At 41.4% G+C, this 13,342-nt stretch overlaps 1 long non-coding RNA gene across 1 annotated transcript in view; it reads right to left on the minus strand.

The window, feature by feature from the left end:
- Positions 1–13,342, minus strand: part of LOC128845737 (uncharacterized) — a 96,086-nt gene that overhangs the window by 74,642 nt on the left and 8,102 nt on the right. The gene's annotated exons all lie outside the window — the stretch shown is intronic.

The following is a 13,342-nucleotide window of genomic DNA, read 5'->3' on the forward strand; positions in this document are numbered from 1 at the left end:
TGGGGGCCTCCAATGCACAGCATCCGTGCATCTCTAACCACCTTGGCCACATCTCTTTCTTGAGATGCGCTGTATTTCAATGGGACCTCAGCCAGAGGGGAAGCTGTGGTCGCTTTTCACTCCGATGCTACTTCCCTCTTCCCCCAGCCTCACACTGTTGGATTTTCCACCTCTAAAGCTCTGCCAGCACAAACTTGGGCTGAATTTAGCCCTTAGCTGAATTTTTTTCCTTCCTGGCCATGACAATGTTATAAATCCATGTTAATAAAATCCACAACACACCCACACACTCACATACTGACATAATGATTATGCAGCTACACTCTGCACATTCAGCAACAAGACTCTCAACCTTCTGCTCCAAAAACACAAGTCTCTTCCTGAGCCACAGTGAAACCTCCATTAGCTGTTAGTAGTATGGGGGATAGTATAACTAACTTTATAGGCCAGCCCATGAAACTTGCGGCCTGATTCTGACCTCCTTTACATCACTATAAATCAATAACAGTGAGATCGTAATCTAACCATGATTACAAACACATAGGCAGGTCTTACTCTAGCCAGTAGATGGCAGTGGTATACATAAGAGCAGCCAACTCATTTAAAGTTAACTGGTCTTAGAAGTGAAATAGATAGGGTACTACCTATAAGGAATTGTACAGGGTCAGCTCTTACTCCTTTTGAAGTTAATACAAGTGTTGCCACTGATTTTAGTGGGTGCAAGATTGAATCCTTAGGATGATATTTGCACATATATCAATTTAATTTATAATTAGAATCTGTGGGAGGATGACAATTTCATTTTGTGACAACTTCCAAGGTTTCAGAATTTGTTTTTGTTCCAAACTGGAATGAAAACAAAATCATTTGAAAATGTTGAGAAGCAAAATTGTGTCAGAATGTCCATTTGGGATTGAAAAGGTCAGATTTTAGATTCCCGTCTCTCTAGTATCAATTGGAACATCCACCTTCGACCTCAAAAATTTTGCTGTCAAAAACTATATCAAAATCTTTACACCTCTGTGAAATGTTTTAGCTTTGATGAAACAGCAGATTTTGATGGTGTTTTGTCAAGTGTTCCAGCAAGCTCTATTTATTATAGCGACATTTGTTTTAAGATATGTACACATTCCTCTTTCTTTTTCTTGTTGACTCTCAGCACAATATCTTCTTTATAAAGGCTTTATGTGTGAAATGAAAAATGCAAAAGCCATTTTTATCATCTACTGTTTATTTCAGTTCTGTTTCACTAGTGAAGGCAGATTTTATCCTTCCTCAGGGCTTATTCATAAGGAGCTGAGCCTTGGACATGCTGAACACCCTCAGTTTCCACTGACTTTAAGCAGAAATTGATGTCAGTCTAGATTCAGATCTTAAATACTTAATTAAAAAGAGGGAGAGGGTTAAAAGATACTCTAGAGTATTACCTCGCTTTAAATTAGAGACTCACTTTTGATACTCTTGGATTTTTTTCCTGTGTCTTAACTCTTCTGTAACTTCCTGGTGCTTCTGTAATGGAGTAACTAGTGGTAATGATTAAGGAAAAGTAAGCATTCTATCAGACTGGATTGCATACAAGTGATCATGTCTTATTTCTGTAATATCCATTCTAACATATATACATTTCCAAGAAGTAGAAACAAAAATCCCTCCTTTACTACTACTTTGTATTTGGGTTAATAAAGTATGTTATTTTTTGTTAGGCAGCTGCTAATTTTGACAAGCTCTTTAAAAAAAATAAAAATAAAAGCAACCTCTCAACCTACTGAATGGGTCTCCAATTTTAACAAATAAAATAAACTGGCTTCTAAACAGATCCCATGGGAACAAAAATTAAATTGTAAATATGACAACTCTTCAAATTCATGATGCTTAGACTGTGCCCTGCTCATGGATGGTTGCACAAAGGAATAAGGTCTCCCTTCACCCCCCTCACCTCCTACTCCTGATACAATCATGTAGGAATGCCCTGGATCTTCTTTCTGTGGACAAATAATGGTGGCTGCATGCCTAATACTCTCCCAATCTTTCTTAGTGGGTAAAAAGGGACAGAGATGAAATGGAGCCCTGGCTTCTCCTTTTGTGTGTGACATTGCTACCAACATGGCACCTATATTGTATCAACGTATAGCAGCCATTTTTGAGTTGAGGTTACACTGGAGTGCCTGTAAAATTTTAGGCCTGATTCTTCTTATATTTGCACTAGTATAAGTCCTTTAACTTCAGTGACATACAGCATTTTAAAGGAGAGGAGAATCAGGCCTATTAAATCTCTAATTAACAAACTACGGTCTGTAAGGCAGGCCAGCACACAAATAGCGGTGTCCAGCCATTCAGGCAATGGCACTTTAAGCTCCTCCACAATGATTAGGACAACTGATGGAGTCTGACAGCTGTGCCTAAAATGAACTATATTGTATCAACACATAGCTTTGAATCAAAAAATTCACTCATGTAATTGGTTTCCTTTTTATACAGCTTTTCTTCAGCAGCAGCTGAGAAAATCCCCTCCACTACCCCAAAAACCATATGTGGTGGGGATTTTGAAATGACTATTAAAAATTACCCTTTCAGAACTGTCTCCTGAACTTGTTTCTTCAGATCCCAGCTCTGAGGCAGCAACTTGGAAAGGCTCCCGTGGAAGTGGGCCGAGTAGAATGCCTCTCATTCTGCCATCTGGCAGTTACCAGCAACATAGTCAAAGAAAGGCATAGCCCTTTTCCATGGCCCAACATTCCTTCTTCCCCTCTCTCTCCCCCTCCCCCTCATGGGGCAAGATAAGGGATTCCCTTACCCCTTCCAGGCAGAAAGTAGGAGATATGCACGTGGAGAACCCCCTCTGGCTGCAGATCCGTAGGGAGCAAGCCAGCACAAAGATAATGATTTGTAAACTGAAGGAAAGGTGGAGTCCAGCTAGTCAGCAGCTTCAGGCATAAAGGCTTCATTAACATTTGTTTCAGCATTGTGTCAAAAAGCTTGATGCTTTAAGGCTTGATCGGCCATTTATGCAGAAACCCTAACTTCAGTTGCTGCCAACTGGATGGAGTATGTAAACTTTACAAATAGCTCTTAATGTATCTATACAAATAAATGAATAAATAATTCTGAGGCTTAATTAGGTATGGGCTCAAGCATACAACCCTTACTGCCACTAATAGTTCCACTGGCATTGCCTACACTACAATCCTTTGAGAGATCTCCCACTGTGACCTATGAACTTACCTATCTGTAGTCAATTAGTTAGCTAGTTATTTACTTGGTCCCATCCGTGTACTTCCTGAGTACCTAAAATTCAATGTGAGCGGAAGGATTCTTTCTTCAAGGGCAAGAATCTAACATGGCTGCTGCCACATAGGGCAAATGGGCCAGGCTGTGGACTGATAACACTTTCCAAGTGATTTCATGGTAAGGACAGATGAAATTACTTTAAATGCAAATGTATTTGCAAAGTTTCAGTTTACATGGGGGGAGGGATTACACTGTGGCTTTAAAAGCCACAGGTGCCTTAGGGTGGGGATGGAGGTACAACAAATCAGCAGTGGCTTCTGGAAACTTTCTGCCTGTGACGAATAGAGACAGATAGAATACCTACATAGGCATTAACTCCTGAGTCCACTGAGCACTCCCCACCACTGGCCTCCAGCTGGGAATGGAGATGAGACCCTGGCCATGAAGGCCTTGCCCTCTTTGGGGTGTTTAGTATCTACACTCACCTACCTCCTGCAATTATTGACTGCAAGCACCAAGATTCTGGCTATAGGAGCATATAGGAAAGGGGAGAAACTATTTCATGTGCCCTCTAACCCGATCCATGTGTCCACACATAAGCAGCCAAAATCTAGTCCCATAAGTAGATTTAGTTAATAATTTGGATTTTAACTATTGATATTAAGACATGAGCTTCCCAACTCATCACTCTCCTTGCTATGGTCAGTAACAAAGTTACTTCACCCTTTTCTAGTATAAAAAAATATACAGTGAAGTCAGATAGGTTTCTGTTGGCCTTATGGGGTGTTCAGCTACCTGTTCCAGGTAGCACAATGCCAAGAATGCTAAAAGCAAAAACCAAGGGGAATTAAGATCACAATCTAAAGCAGTGTTATAAAGACAACAGGGATCAATTATTCTTATTAGTCAAGAAGACCAAAACAAGAAATAATTGACTGAAAAAGCAGCAGGGAAATCTTTATAACCATAGGAACAGTCAGACAGCAGGACAAGCTGCCAAAATAAATTGTAGAATTACCCTCAGTAGAAATATGCAGTTACATTGGATACCCATGGTATTAGGATGATCAAATCACTCCAACAATGTTGCAGGGAAACAGACTAGAAACCCCACTGGATGTCCCTGCAGTTGATCCTGTGTAAGAAATCACAACATATAATGCACTATTCCCATCCTGCTCTCTCCCCACCAGCCGTCATTCCCCATAAGTATTCTACAAACACAAACTTGGCATTCCAAGACCCTCCAAAATGGTATTCAGGAAACATCTCCAATGCACCATGAAAGGGGTCAGAATGAAAGCCAGGAAGGAAGTATATGGACAACAAAACCTTCACAATCCCCACCACAGCTGCCAAAAAACAGGCAAAGGAACAATAAACAGAACACTCACAAGATATAAGAGAAATGCAAATTGCTAAGGAAGACTAGGAATCAACACAGAAGCCTCATGGAAAGTGAGATAGTGAGTCAAGAAGAGAGAACGTCTGTTCTTCATTGTATTTTTTACAGAGAAACCATAAACAAACTTGCAATTGGACACTTGATAGTCATTTCATCATTTTAGTAACTTGAAAATATCTGTATTGTACATGATGCAACAAATCCATGGAAGGAGTGGATAGGCCCTACCACAAAGCACCAGACTCCTCTGAAGCACTAAAGAAAACTATTCTTTTTCTTTAAAGAGATGTTATTTGTTGCTTTGGATATCACCACGAGAAAAATAATTCTGGCTCAGATGCCCTCCCAATGTCTCTGGCTAAGATATCCAGAAAAACCATGCCTGAGCTCACTATCCAGGGTGAGCCTAAGCAGATTATCTGCACTCCTGGGAAAATGGTGACCAGTTCCCCTGCCAATCTTCTACGTATAGTGGCTGCCCCCACTTTGAAGGCCCCTTCCTGAAGTGCAGTCTACAGGGATCCACATTCTCTCCATACCTGAGAGAGAAATGGAGACTAATAGCACTTCCCTTCATTAAGGATGCTGAGATGAGGTCCGAGAGGGCTTTGTTTGGGGCTAGGCATCTATATCACCCAGCTAAAGCAACATTCAACTTGAGAAAATCACAGAACTAAAAGTACTAGCTGCTAGGTACCAGACTACAAGCCAGAGAGTTCTGCTTTTTCATCCCTGCTCTGGCACTGATTTCCTCTGTGGCCTCAAGAAAACTCACTTAATCCTGCTCCCTCAATTACCCAAACTTTAAAATTTGAATAATAATATTAGTGATCTCAAAGGGGGTAGAACTGCAACCACAGAGGGCTAAAACTACCTTATAGGTGTATTAACATTTAACCACTTTGGGAAGAGGCCAGACATTGCGATGATTAATTAATCAGTATACGTTTGTAAGCATGTTGATGCTATAAAGTGTTAGATACTATTAGTAACATAAGTGCTTTTTAAAGCAAAGGTCCTATTGTTTCACATAAAACTACTACATGTGGAATGAAAAAAAGCTTACATGGAAAATAACAAAACTTGTTGGGCACAGACCAAAACTTTGCAAGAGATTCCTGCAGCATACTGTGATTTGTTTAATATTTTTATTTCTGGTGGATCTTTATTGAATTCAGGAGGAAGATGGCATTTAGACTCCAAAAACAGCTGGAGGATCGAGTTTGTTAATTGTTTGTCAACCTTCTATGGAACAGATTGAATTTGAAGCGTGTATAAAAAACATCCCAGGAAAGCATCAAAAGTAATTCAGATCTCTTTTGAAAAGTAACACTTAAATGTGTCTTACATATTTACCAGTAATGAAAGAAAAATGCGGTGTATTTTATTATATGAGGTACTAGTAAGTTCCCAAACTGAATATGGAGAAAAATTCAGTCTTAGCCTCGTTTTCTCCATTATTTTTTTTTCCACACCGTTCAGCAACCTTAAGGCTGAAATAAGGCCTAATCTTAATGAAGGGATCTATGGGAAGAGTTGAAGTTATATGTTTGTTCTGATATAAAATATATATAGAAGAATGCCTATTCTCGGATTGTAGGCACTCTGACAATAATGAAGGGGGAGATTTTTTTCAAGGGCACAAATGGGATTTGGGCACCTATCTGCTCTTTGTGCCTTTGAAAATTTCCATCTACATTTACAATCACAACTATTCGTCTGTATCAAGCAATAAAAAGAACAGACTGGTCAGTGGATAGTAGACACCACAGCAGCATATCCCCATCCCTCTCCACTTAAAAGTCCTCATTCTTCCCCTGCATCCCTAGCAAATAGATAGTGTTGTGTAGTATACAGATATTTATTCCCAGTTGCTAGTATATTGGGGGGCAGGAGAGGGAAAGGAGGTTTTTCAGGGTGGGCATCGAACCACAGTCTGGCTCATTCAAGTCAGCGTTTGGCTCGAGTATAAATGCATTAAATAATACCTACCAGTAGTTAAAAAAAAGAAAGGCAAAGAAATTAAATTTAGGAATGAATAAATGATTTGTACCATTTGTTTAACATGCTAGAATTATGTTGCTATTTGATACAGTTGCAAAACAGAGACATCTGCTGTTATCAAGCCAAGTGCCAGCACTGATTTAACTGAATGCATTATTGTTTTAAACAGATCGCCTGAGATACTGACTTGATTTTTTTGTACCTCCATTATTTAGTACCTAGTGATTTTCAGCTGAATTGGTTGGCCATGAAATTAATACTGGTGGTGTGCATATTTTTTGTTTTTGTTTTAATATTTTAAGTGACATTACAAGTTCTGCTGATATTGCTAAACTACCATAATGTAGAAAATTTACTTTCAGTTTCTTTTAATCTCTTCCCATCCTGGCCCTTCTCTCTTTCTTTAGTCCTAGTTGTCTGCTAGTGCTTATGTGTAGCAAATACTGAGAGCTACTGTAGATGATGCAAAAAAGCAATTACCATCTGAGCCAGTTCAAGAATGCTGAAATTGTCTTCCATCCCTCCCTGGGCTGATGAGTTAAATTGCAACAGATAAGGCACAGTGAATATTCATAATATTGTTGACGGCGACTGATTAAGTTTAAATGAGCCCCAGACTGATCAAGAATGTGAATCTCCAAATATAATCACACATTTCTGGAGTAGTGGGGAAGTCTCAACATTGGGGGAAGGGCTATGCATAAACAAAGGACCAATTCCTCTTTCAAGCAGGTGAAGGTGCCACAAAATGTCACAGCTGTTTTGGATTGTGGGCCCAAATCATCCAGTTTGTTTTAGGCCTTCACTTGTAAAAAAGAAGATGGATATCCAATAATTGTTGGTATTTACTATTGTACCTTTGATAAAGCAAACATCATTTTAATAGGAAAAGATTCCAGATTGGCCCACCAGACAGTCCACAAGGCCAAAAACCAGCCAATCATTTGTGGTTCAGAGGAAGATTAGCAAAAGAAAAAAGTAGACAGTTACATAATTTAATGCTGTGCTATTTGGGGACAGGTGCAGTATTAGTGGATTGAGCACAAGGCTGGCATTAATGAGGTGCCACACCTGCGTTCTATTCCCAACTTTGGTGTTGACTCGTGATCTTAGCTAACTCCATCACTTTCTCTGCCTTAGTCAGCCCATCTGTAAAATGGGGATAAGGATATTTACCCACCAGTGTGACAGGTTTCAGAGTGGTATATATCACACTGGTATGCGATCATGTGCCAGCAATGCCCCTCTGCCCTGTACATTGGCCAAACCAGACAGTCTCTATGCAAAAGAATAAATGGACACAAATCTGACATCAAGAATTATAACATTCAGAAAGCAGTAGGAGAACACTTCCCTGGACACTCAATAACAGACTTAAAAGTGACAATTCTTCAACAACAACAAAACTTCAAAAACAGACTCCAACGAGAAACTGCAGAACTGGAATTAATTTACAAACTGGACACCATCAAATTAGGCCTGACTAAAGACTGGGAGTGGATGGGTCACTACAAAAACTAATTTCCCCCCGCTGATACTCACACTTTCTTGTCAACTGTTTGAAATGGGCCACCTCGATTACATTGGCCTCATTAGCACTACAAAAGTGATTTCCACCCCTTCTTGTCAACTATTGAGACTAGCCCACTTCCACCTTAATTGAACTGGCTCATTAGCACTGACCTCCCTCCCCCACTTGGTAAGGCAACTCCCATCTTTTCATATGCTGTGTATTTATACCTCCCTACTGTATTTTCCACTCCATGCATCTGATGAGGTGGGTTTTAGCCCACGAAAGCTTATGCCCAAATAAATTTGTTAGTCTCTAAGATGCCACAAGGATGCCTCGTTGTTTCCACCAGTGTGAAGCATTCTGGGATCAATGGCTGAAAAGTGCTATGTGAGTCAAAAGAATTATTTATTAACTGAGGGGGGGAAATCCTTCCTGACCCCTTTAGCAACAGTTTGAAGTATCCTATTTTATACTTCATCATTATAATGCTTCTCAGGATATGGGAGAAGACCATTATCTGGAAAATTTGAATGCAGAACTACGTTTTCTAAGTTTTATTTTAAAACCAAATTTGGAGTAGCGTTAATTCTAAAACCAATCAAAGCTAACACCAGTGTAATGAACGACTACCAATTTCAGCATAATAAAGATGCACAAAACAACTGTTCTTTTCATTGATGTTGTGGGTAAAAAAAGTGGCACAGTATTGCCAACCAAAAACTTGTTAATGCTGGAATATGTGTTAGTAACAGTCTTCTGAAACTGTGGCATAATGTATAAAATAAACTAGAATAAGACATCTCTTCTATTTAAATCAATGTCAGACACTAAATATGTGTTTCCTCCGTGCTTCTTTTTTGTGTCCAATGTTTGGGTTTAGGCATGTTTTGTCAGATGACTGAGTCTCTGCTCACGCTTTGGCTTTTGAAGCCAAGCAAGACTCTTGGCTTCACTCTAGCTTGTTCCCACCTTACAATGTTCTGTCATGCCTTGACTTACAGTGTGCTTGACCATAAACGTGTGTAGGCGTAATGGTTAAAGATAAGTGCTTGGTTTGCAGTTATGATTGGAGTTAGGGTTTCACTTACAGCTCGGGTTACTGGTAAGGCTTGTGTTTGTTTTAAGTTTAAGATTAAAAATATTGTCAGTGTTTGTGCCTGAGTTAAGGTGGGTTAGAGTTAGTATGTGGTAAAGATAATGCTGACACATTTTTAGCACTTTCTATTTTAAGAGCTGTATAAATGTTAGAAACCAAGTATTCCATGTGCACAAGCTGGATAGCACTGTAAAATGCACATAAAGTGAACATAAAGTGTGGAATTTATAGAGTGAAATGTTGCCATTGCAGAGCAAATGTGTCATGATTGATGCTCTTGAATTGTGCACATCAGTTACAGATTTTATGTACACAGATTACAATTACTGGTCTTTGTAGACAGGGCTAGTGTATGTGTAGTCTTTTTCAAGCCCTGATCCCTATGTGTATTCCACACGTGGTATTCATGTGTACCATATGCCTGTGATAGATTTCTAGCAAGTAATGTTCATTGGTCTGCGCCTGCACAGTTGCCATCTTTGTGTTCCAAACCTAGGGTATAACTCGGGCAGTGTGGACCAACGCCTCTCTAGTTCCTTCTTATGGCCATGTAGCCTTAGTCAGAATCATATGTGTCCACAGATTTCTCCGTGTTTCTTCTTCGGAACCTGTTAAGATATTATGCATAGTTTTTAGTATTGTTAGAGTTTTGGGAGAAACTAATCTTAGGCTAGGTCTACACTACCCGCCTGAATCGGCGGGTAGAAATCGACCTCTCGGGGATCGATTTATCGCGTCCCATCGGGACGCGACAATCGATCCCCGAATCGGCACTCTTACTCCACCAGCGGAGGTGGGAGTAAGCGCCGCCGACAGAAAGCCGCAGAAGTCGATTTTGCCGCCGTCCTCACAGCGGGGTAAGTCGGCTGCGATACGTCGAATTCAGCTACGCTATTCACGTAGCTGAATTTGCGTATCTTAAATCGACTCCCCCCTGTAGTGTAGATGTACCCTCAGAGTCCTGGGGTTTAAGAACTATATCTCCTGCCTCTGCTCCTTCTCCTTGAATGACGAACACCAGCATTCTCTGGGAGAAGCTCGTGTCTCTGCTAAGTGCAGCTTCTCCTGCTCCTTCCCCCCATGAAACCTCAAGGGACTAAAGGTCAATCCGACTGGGAAGCACTTTATGGAGAAGTCCATTAGACCTCAGTCAGATTCTGGTCAGGGAAACGCTTGTGTATATCCGCTTCAACCGACGAGCAGTGCCATTTGAGCATGAGCTCAGGAGCGGAAGTTAGAGCTGCTAAGCCCAAAGAGTCATCAACTAGGGCTTCTCATGAGAGTAAGGGACACTCTCACAAGCACAAGAAGAGAGACCCTGCCAGGTCTGCCTCTTTAAAAAAAAAAAAAAAAAAAAAAAAGCATCTGTCCCCGACTCTGTCCAAGTCATATGTGTCCTCATGCACAGGTCCTAACGGCTTAGACCTGTGTAAAACCTCCAAACACAAGGCACAAAGGAGAAAGGATCTGCTGGTACTGACAATGGCTCCGGTTCATAAGCTTACTGATCAGCACCCACCAACACCATCAAAGAGTATATCTACACTGCAAGAAAACACCTATGGCTGGCTTGTGTCCGCTGACTTGGGCTCACAGGGCTCAGGCTGCAGAGCTATAAAATTGCAGTGTAGACATTCAAGATCAGGCTGGAGCCCAGGATCTGGGATTCCACAACGGGAAAGGGTCCCAGAGCCTGGGCTCCAGCCCAAGCCCAAACATCTACACTGCCATTTTATAGATCTGTAGCCCAAGCCCTGTCAGCCGGAGTCAACTGACACAGGCCAGCCATTGGTGTTTTACTGCAGTGTATACATACCTTAAGAGTTCCCAGTTAGACTGTCAGTACCAACCCATCCCCAACTCACTATCCACCATGACCATGGACCCACTGGATCCATCAGGCCCAACTACCAGAACACTATGTACTACAGAGCAAACCAAAACCTACATGTCTCTGAAGGACAACATCCTTCCCTACCCTCAATCTCTTCTTCTTTCAGGTCCAACCCTCATGAGAGACATTCTGACACCAGAGGAGGAATCAACCTTGAGGAGACAGGGATGCTCCTCTCTCCTGTGTGTAGGCAAGAGCTTTCACCCATCAGTACTGACCACTCTACAGGTTAAACGAGAGCCCGTTTTCTTTTCTGATGAAACTCCAGATGAATCATCATCCCTAAGTAAGGGATGAGTTAAGACAGAGACTCAAGGATATCTGGGATCTGTCATTCACCCAGATACAACTGTTCAAGGAACCAATGGTATCCTATGCCAAGGGGTTCCCCAACCAGCCAACTCTTCATACTGGCCCTGTTGGGGTCCATGGAATCCCTATGCTAGACACCTCTGATCCTTTCATGAGTCCCACTGACCCTCTCCTACATTACATCAGCCAGCTCCGTTGGAGCATGAGGGAAAGAAAATCAAATTGGATTCACAGGTACCACAGATGTTTCATCATCCTCTCCAGATGAGGCAATTGTTCCATCTTCCCCATCTCCGCCTGATGACCCCAGGCAATATCAAGAGCTCCTGCAGAGAGCAGCAAATGATCTTCAGATTCCATTTGAGGAGGTCCAAGATACTCAGCATCAAGGGTGTGGTGAAAGAGACTCTTGTTTCAGGTTCATCTACCAGGAGAGAGAAGCCATGACCTTGAAGGGAATTATTACTCTGGTGTTTATGTGGTCTCCATCTGGTGAATAAACAGACCAGAGCCAGGCCTATAGGCAACATAGGTGAAGTTCATTTAGGCACTTAGGTTACTCCTGCTGGATCAGACATGGAAGAGATGTAGAGTTGGAAGTCATCAGCATTACAGAATGCTTTCCAGCCCTTGTCTCCCCACTAACCCTCCTATTCATACTGAACAATAAAGCTGACAATATCAACCTCTGGCCACTAGAAAGATCGCTTGAGGCAGTGGAACAGTATTCTCAGAAAGATAAGAATGGAACCTTCTTGAGCTGCTCCAGCCACATATACTAGTGTTCACAAACAACTCAACAATGTCTTGTGCTCAATGGTATCAAAGACTGCTGACAGGTCTGAAAGAGTCAGCATGAGCACTGTAATCTTCATCCAGTGCTAGGAACAGGTCAGCAACTAACTCGGAAAGTACAGTTTTAATCCCATCCAAGTCTATAACGAGACTGACTGGAAATCTGAGGCATCAAGAAACAGCCACCATTACCTTGTCACAGCCATCTCACTGGGAAGTTAGCCAGATTTGTCAACATCAAGAGTTGGTTTCTTGACCATGGGTCTCACAATAGCTTCTTTAAGGGAGGCAAGAATGCTGCCCCTCTCCGATAGGGAAACACTAGCAATCTCAACCAGCAGTGGCGCCTGTACTTCCCTCTGGCCTTCACCATCTAGGAAAGCTGGGCTCCTATGTGCAAGTTGTGGAATGAAGCTGCCTCAGCACCTCTATGACCTAATATTGACTGTAACACAGAGAAAGACATAATGTTTGTCCTAGGTGGTTTTGTTTCTGCAGCAGCAGATATCTCAGTCTCAATCTCAGCAATTTTATCCGCAAAGTAAAATGACAACTCTTCACAATGAGAACAACTAAAATCAGCAATTAAGTAGAAATTGCAAGGATTCACCACTGGATTCAACCATTCTGAACAGTTCACTGTGCAAGTTTTTGCAGACATTCTGGTGGAAGTGAAGAAACCTTCCTAGCTTCCCACATATCATATGATTTTACAAACCCTATATGCTGCAATCAGTCAGAGACAACAAGAGACTTCCTCAACCAATGCGCCGACTTTCTACTATGTCACTTCATCTGTTGCAGTACAAGAATGCAGAGAAATACTTGCCAGAAAGTTCCCCAGCTTCAAAGGGGAGAAAGAAAAATATGTTCAAGATCAAAAATTTCTATGCATGGAACATGCTACTGAGCTGGCCTACAAGGCTACTACCTTCTCTACATTTAAACCCCCTCGTGAAGATCCTCTTCTATAAAGCCTACAAGAAACTAGCTAACTAAGACATTTATTTTATACCATTAAAAAAAGCTTCACTACACCATGCTGCACAGTAGCCCTCAGTGAGTACCTCATTATGACCCTGATCCGTATAAGCA

Source organism: Malaclemys terrapin, chromosome 11, assembly GCF_027887155.1.
Source record: "Malaclemys terrapin pileata isolate rMalTer1 chromosome 11, rMalTer1.hap1, whole genome shotgun sequence".
NCBI classification, from domain to species: domain Eukaryota; kingdom Metazoa; phylum Chordata; order Testudines; family Emydidae; genus Malaclemys; species Malaclemys terrapin.